The 16,644-nt window shown below is 37.1% G+C and overlaps 1 pseudogene; it reads left to right on the forward strand.

The window, feature by feature from the left end:
• LOC132344342 (NADH-ubiquinone oxidoreductase chain 5-like) overlaps positions 1-15,668 on the forward strand; it is a 102,514-nt pseudogene extending 86,846 nt beyond the window's left edge.
• The last annotated feature ends 976 nt before the right edge of the window (positions 15,669-16,644 follow it).

Here is a 16,644-nt window from a genome sequence, read left to right on the forward strand (position 1 = left end):
ACCCTTGTTCTCTCTCAAAGAATTCAAAAGACTGTTCTATACATCTGTGTCTTTTGCTGTCTCACATACAGGGCTATCGTTACAATCTTTCTAAATTCCATATATATGCGTTAGTATACTGTGTTGGTGTTTTTCTTTCTGGCTTACTTCACTCTGTATAATAGGCTCCAGTTTCATCCACCTCATTAGAACTGATTCAAATGTATTCTTTTTAATGGCTGAGTAATATTCCATTGTGTATGTGTACCACAGCTTTCTTATCTATTCGTCTGCTGATGGACATCTAGGTTGCTTCCATACCCTGCCTATTACAAACAGTGATGTAATGAACATTGGGGCACACGTGTCTCTTTTAATTCTGGTTTCCTCGGTGTGTATGCCCAGCAGTGGGATTGCTGAATCCTATGGCAGTTCTATTTCCAGGTTTTTAAGGACTCTCCACACTGTTCTCCATAGTGGCTGTACTAGTTTGCATTCCCACCAACAGTGTAAGAGAGTTCCCTTTTCTCCACACCCTCTCCAGCATTTATTGCTTGTATACTTTTGGATAGCTGCCATTCTGAATGGCATGAAATGGTACTTCATTGTGGTTTTGATTTTCATTTCTTTGATAATGAGTGCTGTTGAGCATCTATTCATATGTTTGTTAGCCATCTGTATATCTTCACATTTCTCTGATAATGAGTGCTGTTGAGCATCTTTTCATATGTTTGTTAGCCATCTGAATGTTTTCTTTGGAGAAATGTCTGTTTAGTTCTTTGGCCCATTTTTTTGATTGGGTCATTTATTTTTCTGGAATTGAGCTGCAGGAGTTGCCTGTATACTTTTGAGATCAATTCTTTGTCAGTTGCTTCATTTGCTATTATTTTCTCCCATTCTGAAGGCTGTCTTTTCACCTTGCTTAGAGTTTCCTTTGTTGTGCAGAAGCTTTTAATTTTAATTAGGTCCCATTTGTTTATTTTTGCTTTTATTTCCAATATTCTGGGAGGTAGGTCGTAGAGGATCCTGCTGTGATTTATGTCGGAGAATATTTTGCCTATGTTCTCCTCTAGGAGTTTTATAGTTTTGGTCTTAAGTTTAGATCCTTAATCCATTTTGAGTTTATTTTTCTGTATGGTGTTAGTAAGTGTTCTAGTTTCATTCTTTTACAAGTGGTTGACCAGTTTCCCCAGCACCACTTATTAAAGAGATTCTCTTTTCTCCATTGTATATTCTTGCCTCCTTTGTCAAAGATAAGGTGCCCATAGGTGCATGGATTTATCTCTGGGCTTTCTATTTTGTTTCATTGATCTATATTTCTGTCTTTGTGCCAGTACCATACTGTCTTGATGACTGTGGCTTTGTAGTAGAGCCTGAAGTCAAGCAGGTTGATTCCTCCAGTTCTATTCTTCTTTCTCAAGATTTCTTTGGCTATTCGAGTTTTTTTTTTTGTATTACCATACAAATAATGAAATTATTTCTTCTAGTTCTCTGAAAAATACCACTGGTAGCTTTATAGGGATTGCATTGAATCTATAGATTGCTTTGAGTAGTATACTCATTTTCACTCTATTGACTCTTCTGATCCATGAACACGGTATATTTATCTATCTGTTAGTGTCCTCTTTGATTTCTTTCACCAGTGTTTTATAGTTCTCTATATATAGGTCTTTAGTTCTTTAGGTAGATATATTCCTAAGTATTTTATTCTTTTTGTTGCAATGGTGAATGGAATTATTTCCTTAATTACTCTTTCTATTTTCTCATTATTAGTGTATAGGAATGCAAGGGATTTCTGTGTGTTGATTTTATATCCTGCCACTTTACTATATTCATTGATTAGCTCTAGTAATTTTCTGGTGGAGTCTTTAGGGTTTTCTATGAAGAGGATCATGTCATCTGCAAACAGTGAGAGTTTTACTTCTTCTTTGCCAATCTGGATTTCTTTTATTTATTTTTCTGCTCTTATTGCTGTGACCAAAACTTCCAAAACTATGTTGAATAGTAGTGGTGAAAGTGGGCACCCTTGTTCCTGACTTTAGGGGAAATGCTTTCAAGTTTTCACCATTGAGCATAATGTTTGCTGTGGGTTTGTTATACATAGGTTTTATTATGTTGAGGTATATTCCTTATATTCCTGCTTTCTGGTTGGTTTTTATCATAAATGGATGTTGAATTTTGTCAAAGGCTTTCTCTGCATCTATTGAGATAAGCATATGGCTTTTATTTTTCAATTTGTTAATGTGGTGTATTACATTGATTGATTTGCAGGTATTGAAGAATCCTTACATCCCTGAGATGAAGTCCACTTGGTCATGATGTATGATCTTTTTAATATGTTGTTGGATTCTGTTTGCTAGAATTTAATTGAAGATTTTTGCATCTATGTTCATCAGTGATATTGGCCTGTAGTTTTCTTTTTTTGTGGCATCTTTGTCAGGTTTTGTTATTGGGCTGATGGTGGCCTCATAGAGTGAGTTTGGAAGTTTACCTTCCTCTGCAATTTTCTGGAAGAGTTTGAGTATGATAGGTGTTAGCTCTTCTCTAAATTTTGTTAGAATTCAGCTGTGAAACTGTCTGGTCCTGGGCTTTTGTTTGTTGGAAGATTTCTGATTACAGTTTCAATTTCCATGCTTGTGATGGGTCTGTTAAGATTTTCTACTTCTTCCTTGTTCAGTTTTGGAAAGTTGTACTTTTCAAAGAATTTTTTCTATTTCTTCCAAGTTGTCCATTTTATTTGCATATAGTTACTGATAATAGTCTCTTATGATCCTTTGTATTTCTGCGTTGTCTGTTGTGATCTCTCCATTTTCATTTCTAACTTTGTTGATTTGATTTTTCTCCCTTTGTTTCTTGATGAGTCTGGGTATTGGTTTATCATTTTATTTATCTTCTCAAAGAACCAGCTTCTGGCTTTGTTGATTTTTGCTATGGTCTCTTTTGTTTCTTTTGCATTTATTTCTGCCCTAATTTTTAAGATTTCTTTTTTTCTACTAACTCTGGGGTTCTTCATTTCTTCCTTTTCTAGTTGCTTTAGGTGTAGAGTTAGGTTATTTATTTGACTTTTTCTTGTTTCTTGAGGTAAGCCTGTATTGCTATGAACCTTCCCCTTAGCACTGCTTTTACCGTGTCTCATAGGTTTTGGATTGTTGTGTTTTCAGTTTCATTCATTTGTATGCATATTTTGATTTTTTCTGTGATTTGTTGGTTATTCAGCAGCGTGTTGTTCAGCCTCCATATGTTGGAATTTTTAATAGTTTTTCTCCTGTAATTGAGATCTAATCGTACTGCATTGTGGTCAGAAAAGATGCTTGTAATGATTTCAATTTTTTTTGAAGTTTACCAAGGCTAGATTTTTGGCCCAGAATGTGATCTATTCTGGAGAAGGTTCTGTGTGCACTTGAGAAAAGGGTGAAATTCATTGTTTTGGTGTGAATTGTCCTATAGATATAATTTAGGTCTAACTGGTCTATTGTATCAGTTAAAGTTTGTGTTTCCTTGTTAATTTTCTGTTTAGTTGATCTATTCATAGGTGTGAGTTTGGTATTAAAGTCTCCCACTATTGTTGTGTTATTGTTAATTTCCCCTTTCATACTTGTTAGTATTTGTCATACATATTGTGGTGCTCCTATTTTGGGTGCACATATATTTATAATTGTTATATCTTTTTCTTGGATTGTTGTGTTGATCATTATGTAGTGTCCATCTTTGTCTCTTTTCACAGCCTTTGTTTTAAAGTCTATTTTGTCTGATATGAGTATTGCTACTCCTGTTTTCTTTTGGTCTCTATTTTCATGGAATAACTTTTTCCAGTGCTTCACTTTCAGTCTGTATGTGTCCCTTGTTTCGAGGTGGGTCTCTTGTAGACAACGTATATAGTGGTCTTTTTTTTATATCCATTCAGCCAGTCTTTGTCTTTTGGTTGGGGCATTCAACCCATTTACATTTAAGGTAATTATTGATAAGTATGATCCCGTTGCCATTTACTTTATTGTTTTGGGTTTGAGTTTATACACCCTTTCTGTGTTTCCTGTCTGGAGAAGATCCTTTAGCTTTTGTAGGAGAGCTGGTTTGGTGGTGCTGAATTCTCTCAGCCTTTGTTTGTCTGTAAAGGTTTTGATTTCTCCTTCATATTTGAATGATATCCTTGCTGCGTACAGTAATCTGGGCCATAGGTTTTTCTGTTTCATCACTTTAAATATTCCCTGCCATTCTCTTCTGGCCCGAAGAGTTTCTATTGAAAGATCAGCTGTTATCCTAATGGAAATCCCCTTGTGTGTTATTTGTTGTTTTTCACTTGCTGCTTTTAATATTTGTTCTTTGTGTTTGATCTTTGTTAATGTGATTAATATGTGTCTTGGGGTATTTTGCCTTGGGTTTATCCTGTTTGGGACTCTCTGGGTTTCTTGGACTTGGGTGGCTATTTCCTTCCCCATTTTAGGCAAGTTTTCAACTATTATCTCCTCAAGTATTTTCTCATAGTCTTTCTTTTTGTCTTCTTTTTCTGGGACTCCTGTGATTCAAATGTTGGGGCATTTAACATTGTCCCAGAGGTCTCTGAGTTTGTCCTCATTTCTTTTAATTTTTTTTTCTTTTTTCCTCTCTGTTCCATTTATTTCTACCATTCTATCTTCTACCTCCCTTATCCTATCTTTTGCCTCCATTATTCTACTGTTGGTTCCCTCCAGAGTGTTTTTTATCTCATTTATTGCTTTATTCATTATGCATTTATTCTTTTTTATTTCTTCTAGGTCCTTGTTAAACCTTTCTTGCATCTTCTCAATTCTTGTCTCCAGACTATTTATCTGTAACTCCTATTTGTTTTCAAGGTTTTGGATCATTTTCACTATTATTATTTGGAATTCTTTATCAGGTAGATTCCCTATCTCTTCCTCTTTTGTTTGGTTTGGTGGGCATTTATCCTGTTCCTTTACCTGCTGGGTATTTCTCTCCCTTTTCATCTTGTTTATATTGCTGTGTTTGGGGTGGCCTTTCTGTATTCTGGCAGTTTGAGGTTCCTCTTTATTGTGGAGGTGCCTCGCTGTGGGTGGGGTTGGACGGGTGGCTTGTCAAGGTTTCCTGGTTAGGGAAGCTTGTGTCAGTGTTCTGGTGGGTGGAGCTGGATTTCCTCTTTTTGGAGTGCAATGGAGTGTCCAATAATGACTTATGAGATGCCAATGGGTTTGGTGTGACTTTGGGCAGCCTGTATATTGAAGCTCAGGTCTATATTCCTGTGTTGCTGGAGAATTTGTGTGGTATGTCTTGCTCTGGAACTTGTTGGCCCTTGGGTGGTACTTGGTTTCAGTGTAGGTATAGAGGTGTTTGATGAGGTCCTATCAATTAATGTTCCCTGGGTTCAGGAATTCTCAGATGTCTCATTATTTGGACTAAGCCTCCTGCTTCTGGTTTTCAGTCTTATTCTTACAGCAGCCTCAAGACTTCTCCATCTATACAGCACCAATGATAAAACATCTAGGTTAAAGACGAAAAGTTTCTCCACAGTGAGGGACACCCGGAGAGGTGCACAGAGTTACATGGAGAAGAGAAGAGGGAAGAGGGAGATAGAGGTGACCAGGAGGAGAAGAGGGGGAATCAAAAGGGATGAGAGCAAGCTAGCCAGTAATCACTTCCCTAGGTGTTCTCCACATTCTGAGTCCCTCAGAGATGTTCAAGGAGTTACACAGAAAAGAGAAGAGGTATAAAGGAGACAGAGGTAGCCAGGAGGATAAGAAGGGAAATCAAAAGAGAGAGACAGTTCCAGCCAGTGATCAGTTCCCTAAGTGTTCTCCACAGCCAGGAACACACAAAGAGATTCACAGAGTTGGGTAGAGAAGAAAAGGGGGTGGGGGGAGATAGAGGTGACCTGGTGGAGAAAAAGGAGAGTCCAAAGGGGGAGAGAGCAATCAGGCCAGTGATGTCGCTCCCAAGTAAAAATGGGTATTGAAGATTGGGTTCTTAAAGGTACAAAGTTGATAACAAATACCAAAAAGCAAAGATTAAAAATCTAGAGTAGAGGTCAGATTTTCAAAAATACAATATTAAAAAAACAAAACAAAGTCAAAAATTATAAAATATTTATATATATATGAAGTTTGCTTTAAAAAGGGCATCTTTTTTGTAAGGTAATAGTAGGTTATAAAAATAAAGATTAAAGGAGTAATAGGGGACTTAAAAGTAAAAAAAATTAAATTAAAAAAATGATAACAATAAAAATATATCTAGGATTTTCTCTGGAGCTGTTGCAGACAGTGTGGGATCAATTCATTTTCAGATAGTTCCTTGGTCCAGCTTTTACTTCTCAAGTTCTATAGTCCCCTTCCTATGTAGTCGGTGCTAACTTCAGGGTTTTAATCTATTGCACCTGTCACTTCCAAAGTGGTTCCCTCTGTTTATTTTAGCTTCTTCTGTTTGCTGGTCTCTTCAGTGTCTAATTTCTGCCCTGACACAAGGGGGGCTGTGGTGGTCACTTTTTTTAGGTTCACTTGTTCAGTCGTGTTGTGGGGAGGGAGGAACACAGCAGACAAATATCACTGGCATGTGATTACAGTGATTCAGCCACACTGGGTTTGCCCCCGCTCATGGCATGTGTGCTTTCCCAGTCTACACTGCTCAGACTCTAGGTTGCTCTGCAGGGAACTGTCTGATGCGGTCCCTGGTTTGCATGCACTTCCTAGGTCTATAAGCCATTCAGGTTCAGGTTCTCGGGTACTCCACAAAGGCGCAGACTTGGTTGGGCCTGCATTTGTGCCCGTCCCCAGTCTGAGCAGCTCAGGTGACCAGGTTCTTGGCTAGCACTGTCGCCCCCAGTTGAAGGCTGCGACTTATCGCCTCCTCTGTCCCAGCTGCTGGGTTTTCTGGGTATACAACGGGCGCGCCTTCTCAGGTGTGCCACGTGTCTCTTCTGGGGAGATGATCTCTGGCTGCGACCCTCCTGGTGGATGCCGACTGTCCAGAATCCCAGAAGTCTTGGTTAGCAATGAAGTCTGCTTGCAGTTTGGTATAGGATGTCTCTCTGGGGCTGCTATTGCCCCCTTCCAGCTCTGGCTGTCCTCGCCTGCCTGTCTCCAGTGGGGATGGGCCAGTCCACAGCTGGCTAGCTCTGCTCAGTCCTTTGTTCTGTGTGCGGGCCTGGTGATGTCTTAGGTTAGGGCTTTTCGTGGGATAGCTATCCCACAGTCTGGGTTGCTATATCAAGCTAGTTCCCTCAGACGGCCCTCAGAGCATTCAGGCCTGGTCCTTACCCTAAGCAATGCAGCCTGCACCTCCCTGTCCAGACCCCGCTTGCTAGAGGGATATGCGAGTGTCTGGGCTGCTGCTCTGCTGGGAGTTGCTGTTAGGCATGTAATCTGTGGGGTTTAATTATTTATTTATTTTCCCTCCAGGTTATTTTGGCCTCTGAGATTCCAAGGCTCACCACAGACCCGCTGGAAAGAGTGTTTCCTGTTGTTTGGAAACTTCTCTGTTTTTTAAGACTCCCTTCCCTGGATGGATCTCCATCCCTACCTCTTTTGTGTCTCTTTTTATCTTTTATACTTTGTCCTATCTCCTTTTGAAGTCTGCCTTTCTGGGTGCATGATGTCCTCAATCAGCATTCAGAAGATGTTTTGTGGAATTTGCTCGGTGTTCAAATGTACTTTCAATGAATTTGTTGGGGAGAAAGTGGTCTCCCCATCCTATTCCTCCATCATCTTAGGACCGCCCCCTCCCATTTATTTATTTTTGTTTTTGTTCTGTGTGCTTTTGATTTCATATGCAAGAACTCATTGCTAAAAACATTGTGAAGGTTTTTCTTTATTACTTTTTTCAAGGAGTTTTATGGTTTCTGATCTTATGTTAAGTCTTTAATCCATTTGAGTTGGCTTTTGTATATGATGCCAATGAGACCATCCAATTTCAATTTTTTTTTTTTTTGGCTGTGGATATCCAATTTTTCTAATACTATTTGTGGAAGTGACTGTTCTTTTCCCATTGTGTATTCTTAAAACCCTCATCAAAGATAAATTGAATGTATATGTGTGAGTTTATTTCTGCTCTCTCTTTCCTGTTCCACTGGTGTATAAATCTGTCTTTATGCCAGTAGCATACTGTTCTAATTATTGTAGTGTCATATAATTTGAAATCAAGAAGTGTGATGCCTCCAGCCTTATTCTTTTTCAAGATTGATTTTCTGTTTGTGGTATTATGTGGGTTCATGTTAATTGTAGAATTATTTTTTTTCAATTTCTGTAAAAATATGCCATTGGGATTTTGTTAAGAATTGCAATAATCTGTAAATTGCTTAGGGCAGTATGAACATTTTAACGATATTAAGTCTTTCAATTCATGAACATGATATGTCTTCCCATTTGTTTGGTCATCTTTTCCTTGCTCCTGATGTTTGAAGAAAATCAAACCTTTCATCTTTTCACCATTGTGTATGATGTTAGTTGTGGGCTTTTTGTATATCATCTTTTTGATGTTGGGGTGCTTTCCAGTTCTAGTTTTTTGAGAGTTTTTTCACAAAATGGTGTTAAATTTTATCAAAAGTTTTACTGGCATCCATCAAGATGATCATGTGATATTTATCCTTTATTCTGTAAATGTGATGCATTGCATCAGTTAATTTGCATTTGTTGAGGATTTTGCATCTCTAATCATCAGGAATATTGGCCTGTATTTTTTTCGTGTAATGTTTTTTGCTGTGCTTTGGAGCAGGATAATGCTGCTGTCATAAAATGAGTTTGAAAGTGTTTTTTCTTCAATTTTTTGAGAAAGAGTTTGAGAAGGGTAGGTGATGATTTCTCTGTATTGTGCATTAAAATTAACTAATGAAGTCATGTGGTCCTGGCCCTTTCTTTGTTGGGGAGCTTTTGATTACTGATTCAACTCCAGTACTAGTTATAGGTGTGTTCAGACTTTCTATTTCTTAGTCTTTTATTCAGACTTGATTCATGTTGATTTTGGCAGAAAACAACAAAATTCTGTAAAGCAATTATCTTTCCATTAAAAACTAAATTAATTAAAAAATAAAAATAAAAAACTGATGTGGAAAAAAAAAGATCCAGTCTTGGAAGATTGTTTTTAGGAATTTCCCCATTTTTCTAGAGTATTCAGTTTGTTGGTATATAACTGTTTATAGCAGTTTCATAATTTTTTGAAACTATGTGTTTTTTGTGGTACCAGTTGTAATGTCTCTTCTTTTATTTCTTGTTTATTTGAGTCTTCTTTTTTTCTTAGTTGACCAAAGTTTTATCAATTTGTTAATATTTTTAAAAACCAACTCAATTTCATTGATTTTTTTCTTGCTGTTTTTCTATTTTCTATTTTATTTCTGCTCTAATATTTATTATTTCCTTCCTTCTGCTAATTTTGGTCTTTGTTCTTTTTCTAGCTCATTGAGATGTAAAGTTAGGTTGTGTATTTAGGATGTCTCTTTTTTTAATGTAGGTGCTTATCATTATGAATTTCACTTCTGGTGCTGTCTTTACTGCACCTCAAAAGTATCAGTATGTTTCATTTTCTTTTGTCTTATGTTTTAATTTCTTCTTTGACTTTTTCTTTGACTTAATTTTTGTTCAAGACTGTGTTGGTTAAATTCCACATACTTTGAATTTTCGAGTTTTATTTCTTTTAAAAATTTATTCCAATTTTATTGAGATATAAGAGATATAACACATTGTGTAATTTTAAGGTATTATAGCATAATGACTTGACTTTAATATATTGTGAAATGATTACCACAATAGGTTAAGTTAATGTCCAACATTTTATGTAGAAACAAAAATATGAAAAATACAATATTTTTTCCTTGGGATGAAAAGTCTTAGTGTCTACTCTGCAAGCAGTTTTAAATTATGCTATATATCACTATTACCTTTAGTCATCATGTTGTAGATTGCATGCCAGTACTCATTTATTAACTAGAAGTTTGTTAATTTGGGACCTCCTTAGCCCAGTTCTTCCACTCTGCCAATTTCTATTTCTGGTAACCACAAATCTAACTTCTTTCTATGAGTTGTTGTTCTTGTTGTTGTTTTTCTTAGATTCTACTTATAAGAGAGATCATAAAGTATTTGTATTTCTCTTTTCCTAATTGTTTTACTTAGCAAAATCCCCTCAACGTCCATTCACGTTGCCATGAATAGTAGGATTTCTTTCCTTTTGATGGCTAAATATTATTCCATTATATATAGATACACCAAAACTTTTTTATACCTTCATTCATCAGTGAACACTTAGGTTGCTTTCATATCCTTGTTATTATAAGCAATGCTGCTACTACTATGGGAGTCTAGATATCTTTAGTTCAGTTCAGTTCAGTCGCTCAGTCATGTTCAACTCTTTGTGACCTCATGGACTACAAAAGGTCAGGCCACCCTGTCCATACAAACTCCTGGAGTTTAATCTAACTCATGCCCATTGAGTCAGTGATGCCATCCAACCATCTCATCCTCTGTCGTCCCCTTCTCCTCTCGCCCTTAATCTTTCCCAGCATCAGGGTCTTTTCAAATGAGTCATTTCTTCACATCAGGTGGTCAAAGTATTGGAGTTTCAGCTTCAGCATCAGTCCTTCCAATGAATATTCAGGACTGATTTCTTTAGGATAGACTGGTTGTATCTCCTTGCAGTCCAAGGAACTCTCAAGAGTCTTCTCCAACAGCACAGATCAAAAGCATCAATTCTTAGGCTCTAAGCTTTCTTTATAGTCCAACTCTCATATCTGTACATGACTACTGGAAAAACCATAGCTTTGACTAGATGGGCCTTTATTGGCAAAGTAGTGTCTCTGCTTTTTAATATGTTGTCTACATTGGTCATAACTTTTCTTCCAAGGAACACCCATCTTTTAATTTCCTGGCTGCACTCACCATTTACAGTGATATTGGAGCCCAAGAAAATAAAGTCTGACACTGTTTCCATTGTTTCCCATCTATTTGTCATGAAGTGATGGGACTAGATGCCATGATCTTAGTTTTCTGAATATTGAGCTTTAAGCCAAATTTTTCACACTCCTCTTTCAATTTCATCAAGACACTCCTTAGTTCTTGCTTTCTGCCATAAGGGTGGTGTCATCTGCATATCTGAGGTTATTGATATTTCTCCCAGCAATCTTGATTTCAGCTTGTGCTTCATCCAGTCCAGCATTTCTCATGATGTAATCTTCATATAAGTTAAATAAGCAGAGTGACAATATACAGCCTTGACGTACTTCTTTTCCTATTTGGAACCAGTCTGTTGTTCCATGTCCAGTTCTAACTGTTGCTTCCTGACCTGCATACAGAATTCTCAAGAGGCAGGCCAGGTGGTCTGGTATGCCCATCTCTTTCAGAATTTTCCACAGTTTATTGTGATCCACACAGTCAAAGGCTTTGGCATAGTCAATAAAGCAGAAATAGATGTTTTTCTGGAACTCTCTTGCTTTTTTGATGATCCAGCGGATATTGGCAATTTGATCTCTGGTTCTATGCCTTTTCTAAAACCAGCTTGAACATCTGTAAGCTCACGGTTCATGTACTATTGAAGTCTGGCTTGGAGAATTTTGAGCATTACTTTACTAGCATGTGAGATGAGTGCAATTGTGTGGTAGTTTGAGCATTTTTTGGCATTGCCTTTCTTTGGGATTGGAATCAAAACTGACATTTTCCAGTCCTGTGGCCACTTCTGAGTTTTCCAAATTTGCTGGCATATTTGAGTGCAGCATTTTCACAGCATCATCTTTTCGGATTTGGAATAGCTGAACTGGAATTCCATCACCTCCACTACAATTTTTCCTAGTAGCCATCACATTTCTACTCTTTGACCTAGAGATTGTACTCCTTCTACCACTACCCTGAGCCTCACAATCAACCAACCTAAACACAATACTCACCATAGCCCTCTTCCTGATCCTTCTACTGGCTGTAAGCCTAGCCTATGAATGAACTCAAAAATGACTACACTGAACCGAGTATGGTATTTAGTTTAAAACAAAATAAATGATTTTGACTCATTAGATTATGATTAAACTCATAATTACCAAATGTCCTTAGTATACATAAACATTATAATAGCATTCACAGTATCTCTTTAAGGACTATTAATATACTGATCCCACCTAATATCATCTGTGCCTAGAAGGAATAATATCCCTATTCGTTATAGCCACCCTAATAATCTTAAACTCACATTTTACCCTAGCTAGTATAATACCTATTATCTTGCTAGTCTTTGTGGCCTGTGAAGCATCACTAGGCTTATCCCTACTAGTTATAGTATCATACACATATGGTGCTGATTATGTACAAAACCTTAATCTACTCCAATGTTAAAATATATTATTCCCACAGTAATACTCATACCCCTAACCTGATTATCAAAAGGCAATATAATCTGCATTAATTCTACAACCCATAGCCTGCTAATCAGCTTCACAAGCCTATTCCTCATAAATCAATTTAGCGATAACAGCTTCAACTTTTCACTAGTTTTCTTCTCCGATTCTTTATCAACACCACTATTAATCCTAACCATGTGACTTCTTCCCCAAATATTAATAGTTAGCCAACATCACCTATCAAAAGAAAATTTAGCCTGAAAAAAACTATTTATCACTATACTAATCTTACTACAATTATTCCTAATCATAACCCTCACCACCATAGAGCCGATCCTCTTTTATATTCTATTTGAAGCAACGCTAGTCCCAACACTTATTATTATCACCTGATGAGGAAACCAAACAGAGCACCTAAATGCTGGCCTCTACTTATTTTATACACTAGCAGGTTCCCTCCCACTGCTGGTTACATTAGTCTACATCCAAAACATGGTAGTTTACATCCTAAACTTCTTAATACTTCAATACTGAGTACAACCAATATCTAATTCCTGGTCAAATGTCTTTATGTGATTAGCATGCATAATAGCTTTCATAGTAAAAATACCACTATATGGCCTCCACCTTTGACTACCCAAAGCTCATGTAGAAGCCCCCATTGCAGGCTCTATAGTTCTTGCAGCAGTCCTACTAAAACTAGGGGGATATGGCATACTATGAATTACATTACTCCTAAACCCAGTAACCGACTTTATAGCATACCCATTTATCATACTTTCCCTATGGGGTATAATCATAACTAGCTCAACTTGTCTTTGCCAAACAGACCTAAAGTCACTCATTGCATACTCCTCTGTCAGCCACATAGCACTTTTTATTGTAGTCATTCTTATCCAAACACCTTGAAGCTATATAGGAGCTACAGCCCTAATAATTGCCCATGGTCTTACATCCTCCATACTTTTCTGCCTAGCAAACTCTAACTACGATCAAATTTACAGCCGAACAATAATCCTAGCCCGAGGCCTACAGACATTCCTCCCACTAATGGCCACCTGATGACTCTTAGCAAGCTTAACTAATCTGGCTTTACCCAACAATTAACCTGACCGGGAGCTATTTGTAGTGATATCAACTTTTTCATGATCCAACATCACATTTATTCTAATAGGAGCAAATACAGTAATTATTGCCCTATACTCCCTGTACATGCTAATCACAACACGACGAGACAAATACACTCACCATATCAACAATATTACACCCTCCTTCACGCGAGAAAATGCTCTCATGTCACTACACATTTTACCCCTATAACTACTATCCCTAAATCCAAAAATTATTCTAGGACCGTTGTACTGTAAATATAGTTTAAAAAAAAATTAGATTGTGAATCTAATAATAGAAGTAAAATAAGAATACCTTCTTATTTACCAAAAAAGTATGCAAGAACTGCTAATTCTATGCCCCTATGTCTAACAACATGGCTTTTTCAAACTTTTAAAGGATGGTGGTTATCCATTGGTCTTAGGAACCAAAAAATTGGTGCAACTCCAGATAAAAGTAATAGACCTATTCTCTTCCTTTACATTGACCACCCTATATTTACTAACCATACCCATTATAATAACAAGCTCCGACACCTACAAAACCTCCAATTACCCACTTTATGTAAAAACAACCATCTCATGCACCTTCATTACTAGTATAATTCCCACAATAATATTTATCCACACAGGCCAAGAGATAATCATTTCAAACTGACACTGACTAACTATCCAAACCCTTAAACTATCACTTAGCTTCAAAATAGATTATTGCTCAATATTTGTCCCAGTAGCATTATTCGTTACATGATCTATTATAGAGTTCTCAATATGATATATACACTCAGACCCCAACATTAACCAATTCTTTAAATACCTACTCTTATTCCTCATCACCATGCTTGTTACCGCAAACAACCTATTTCAATTATTCATTGGCTGAGAAGGCATCGGAATTATAGCATTCTTACTCATCGGATGATATGGAAAAGCAGATGCAAACACAGCAGCCCTACAAGCAATCCTGTATAACTGCATTGGTGACATTGGATTTATTCTAGCAATAGCATGATTCCTAACTAAACTTAACACCTTGGGACCTCCAACAAATTTTCATATTAAACCCAGACAACTCCAATCTGCCTCTAACAGGCCTTGTACTGGCTGCACCCAGAAAATCCGCCCAATTTGGCTTACATCCATGACTATCTTCCACAATAGAAGGCCCCACCCCTCGTCTCAGCACTACTCCACTCAAGCACGATAGTAGTAGCAGGCATTTTCTTACTAATCCGCTTTTACGCACTAACAGAGAACAACAAATTTGCCCAGTCCATTATACTATGCCTAGGGGCTATCACCACGCTATTCACAGCAATATGTGCCCTCACCCAAAATGACAACAAGAAAATTGTTGCTTTCTCTACATCCAGCCAACGAGGCCTTATAATAGTAACAATTGGCATTAACCAGCCCTACCTAGCATTTCTCCATATTTGTACCCATGCCTTCTTCAAAGCCATGTTATTTATATGCTCTGGTTCTATTATTCACAGTCTAAATGACAAACAAGATATCCGAAAAATAGGAGGCCTGTTCAAAGCTATACCATTCACCACAACAGCCCTCATCATCGGCAGTCTCGCACTAACAGGAATATCTTTCCTTACTAGATTTTACTCCAAAGGTCTAATCATCAAAGCTGCCAACATGTCACATACCAATGCCTAAGCCCTTTTAGTAGTAACACTAATCGCCACATCTTTCACAGCCATCTACAGTACTTGTATTATCTTTTTTGCACTTCTAGGACAACCCCGATTCCCAACCCTAGTCATTATCAATGAAAACAGTCCCCTTCTAATTAACTCCATCAAACACCTACTAATTGGAAGCCTTTTCACAGGATTTATTATCTCTAACAATATTCCTCCAACAACAATCCCCCAAATAACCATATCTTACTATCTAAAATTAATAGCTCTAGCAGTAACAATCCTAGGCTTTATTCTAGCACTAGAAATTAGCAACACAACCCAAAACCTAAAATTTAATTATCCATCAAGTGCCTTCAAATTCTTCAACCTATTGGGATATTTTCCCACAATTATACACCACCTGACCCCTTACATAAACCTAACAATAAGCCAAAAATCAGCATCCTCCCTTCTAGACCTAATCTGATTAGAAAATATTTTACCAAAAACTACCTTGCTAATTCAAATAAAAACATCAACCATGTAACATTGGCATGGTTACAAGCCAAAAGGGCCTAATCAAACTATATTTCTTCTTCTTCCTAGTTACGATCTTCACCAGCATAATCCTATTTAATTTCCATGAGTAATTTCCATAATAACCACAACACCAATTAACAAAGATCAACCAGTTACAATAACTAGCCAAGTACCATAACTATATAAAGCTGCAATTACCATGGCCTCCTCACTAAAAAACCCAGAATCCCATGTATCATAAATTACTCAATCTCCTAAACCATTAAATTTGAATACAATTTCCACCTCTTCGTCTTTCAACACATAATAAACTATCAAAAATTCCATTAACAAACCAGTAATAAATGCCCCTAAAACAGTCTTATTAGAGACCCAAATCTCAGGATACTGTTCGGTAACCATAGCCGTTGTATAACCAAAAACCACTATTATGCCCCCCAAATAAATTAAGAAAACCATTAAACCCAAGAAAGACCCACCAAAATTTAATATGATACTACAACCAACTTTACCACTCACAATCAACCTTAGCCCCCCATAAATAGGTGAAGGTTTTGAAGAAAGCCTTACAAAACCAATCACAAAAATAATACTCAAAATAAATAAAATGTATGTTATCATTATTCTTGCATGGAATCTGACCACGACTAATGATATGAAAAACCATTGTTGTCATTCAACTACAAGAACACTAATGACCAACATTCGAAAATCCCACCCATTAATAAAAATTGTAAACAATGCATTTGTTGATCTCCCAGCCCCATCAAACATCTCATCATGATGAAATTTTGGCTCCCTGCTAGGTATCTGCCTAGTCCTAGAAATCCTAACAGGCTTATTCTTAGCAATGCACTACACATCTGACACAATAACAGCATTCTCTTCTGTCACCCACATTTGCCGAGACGTCAATACGGCTGAATTATCCGATATATACACGCAAATGGAGCATCAATGTTTTTTATCTGCCTATTTATACATGTAGGACGAGACCTATACTACGGATCATATACCTTCCTAGAAACATGAAACATCGGAGTAATTATCCTATTAGCAGTGATAGCCACAGCATTTATAGGATACA

The sequence above is a fragment of the Bos taurus genome, chromosome X, assembly GCF_002263795.3.
Source record: "Bos taurus isolate L1 Dominette 01449 registration number 42190680 breed Hereford chromosome X, ARS-UCD2.0, whole genome shotgun sequence".
NCBI lineage: Eukaryota > Metazoa > Chordata > Mammalia > Artiodactyla > Bovidae > Bos > Bos taurus.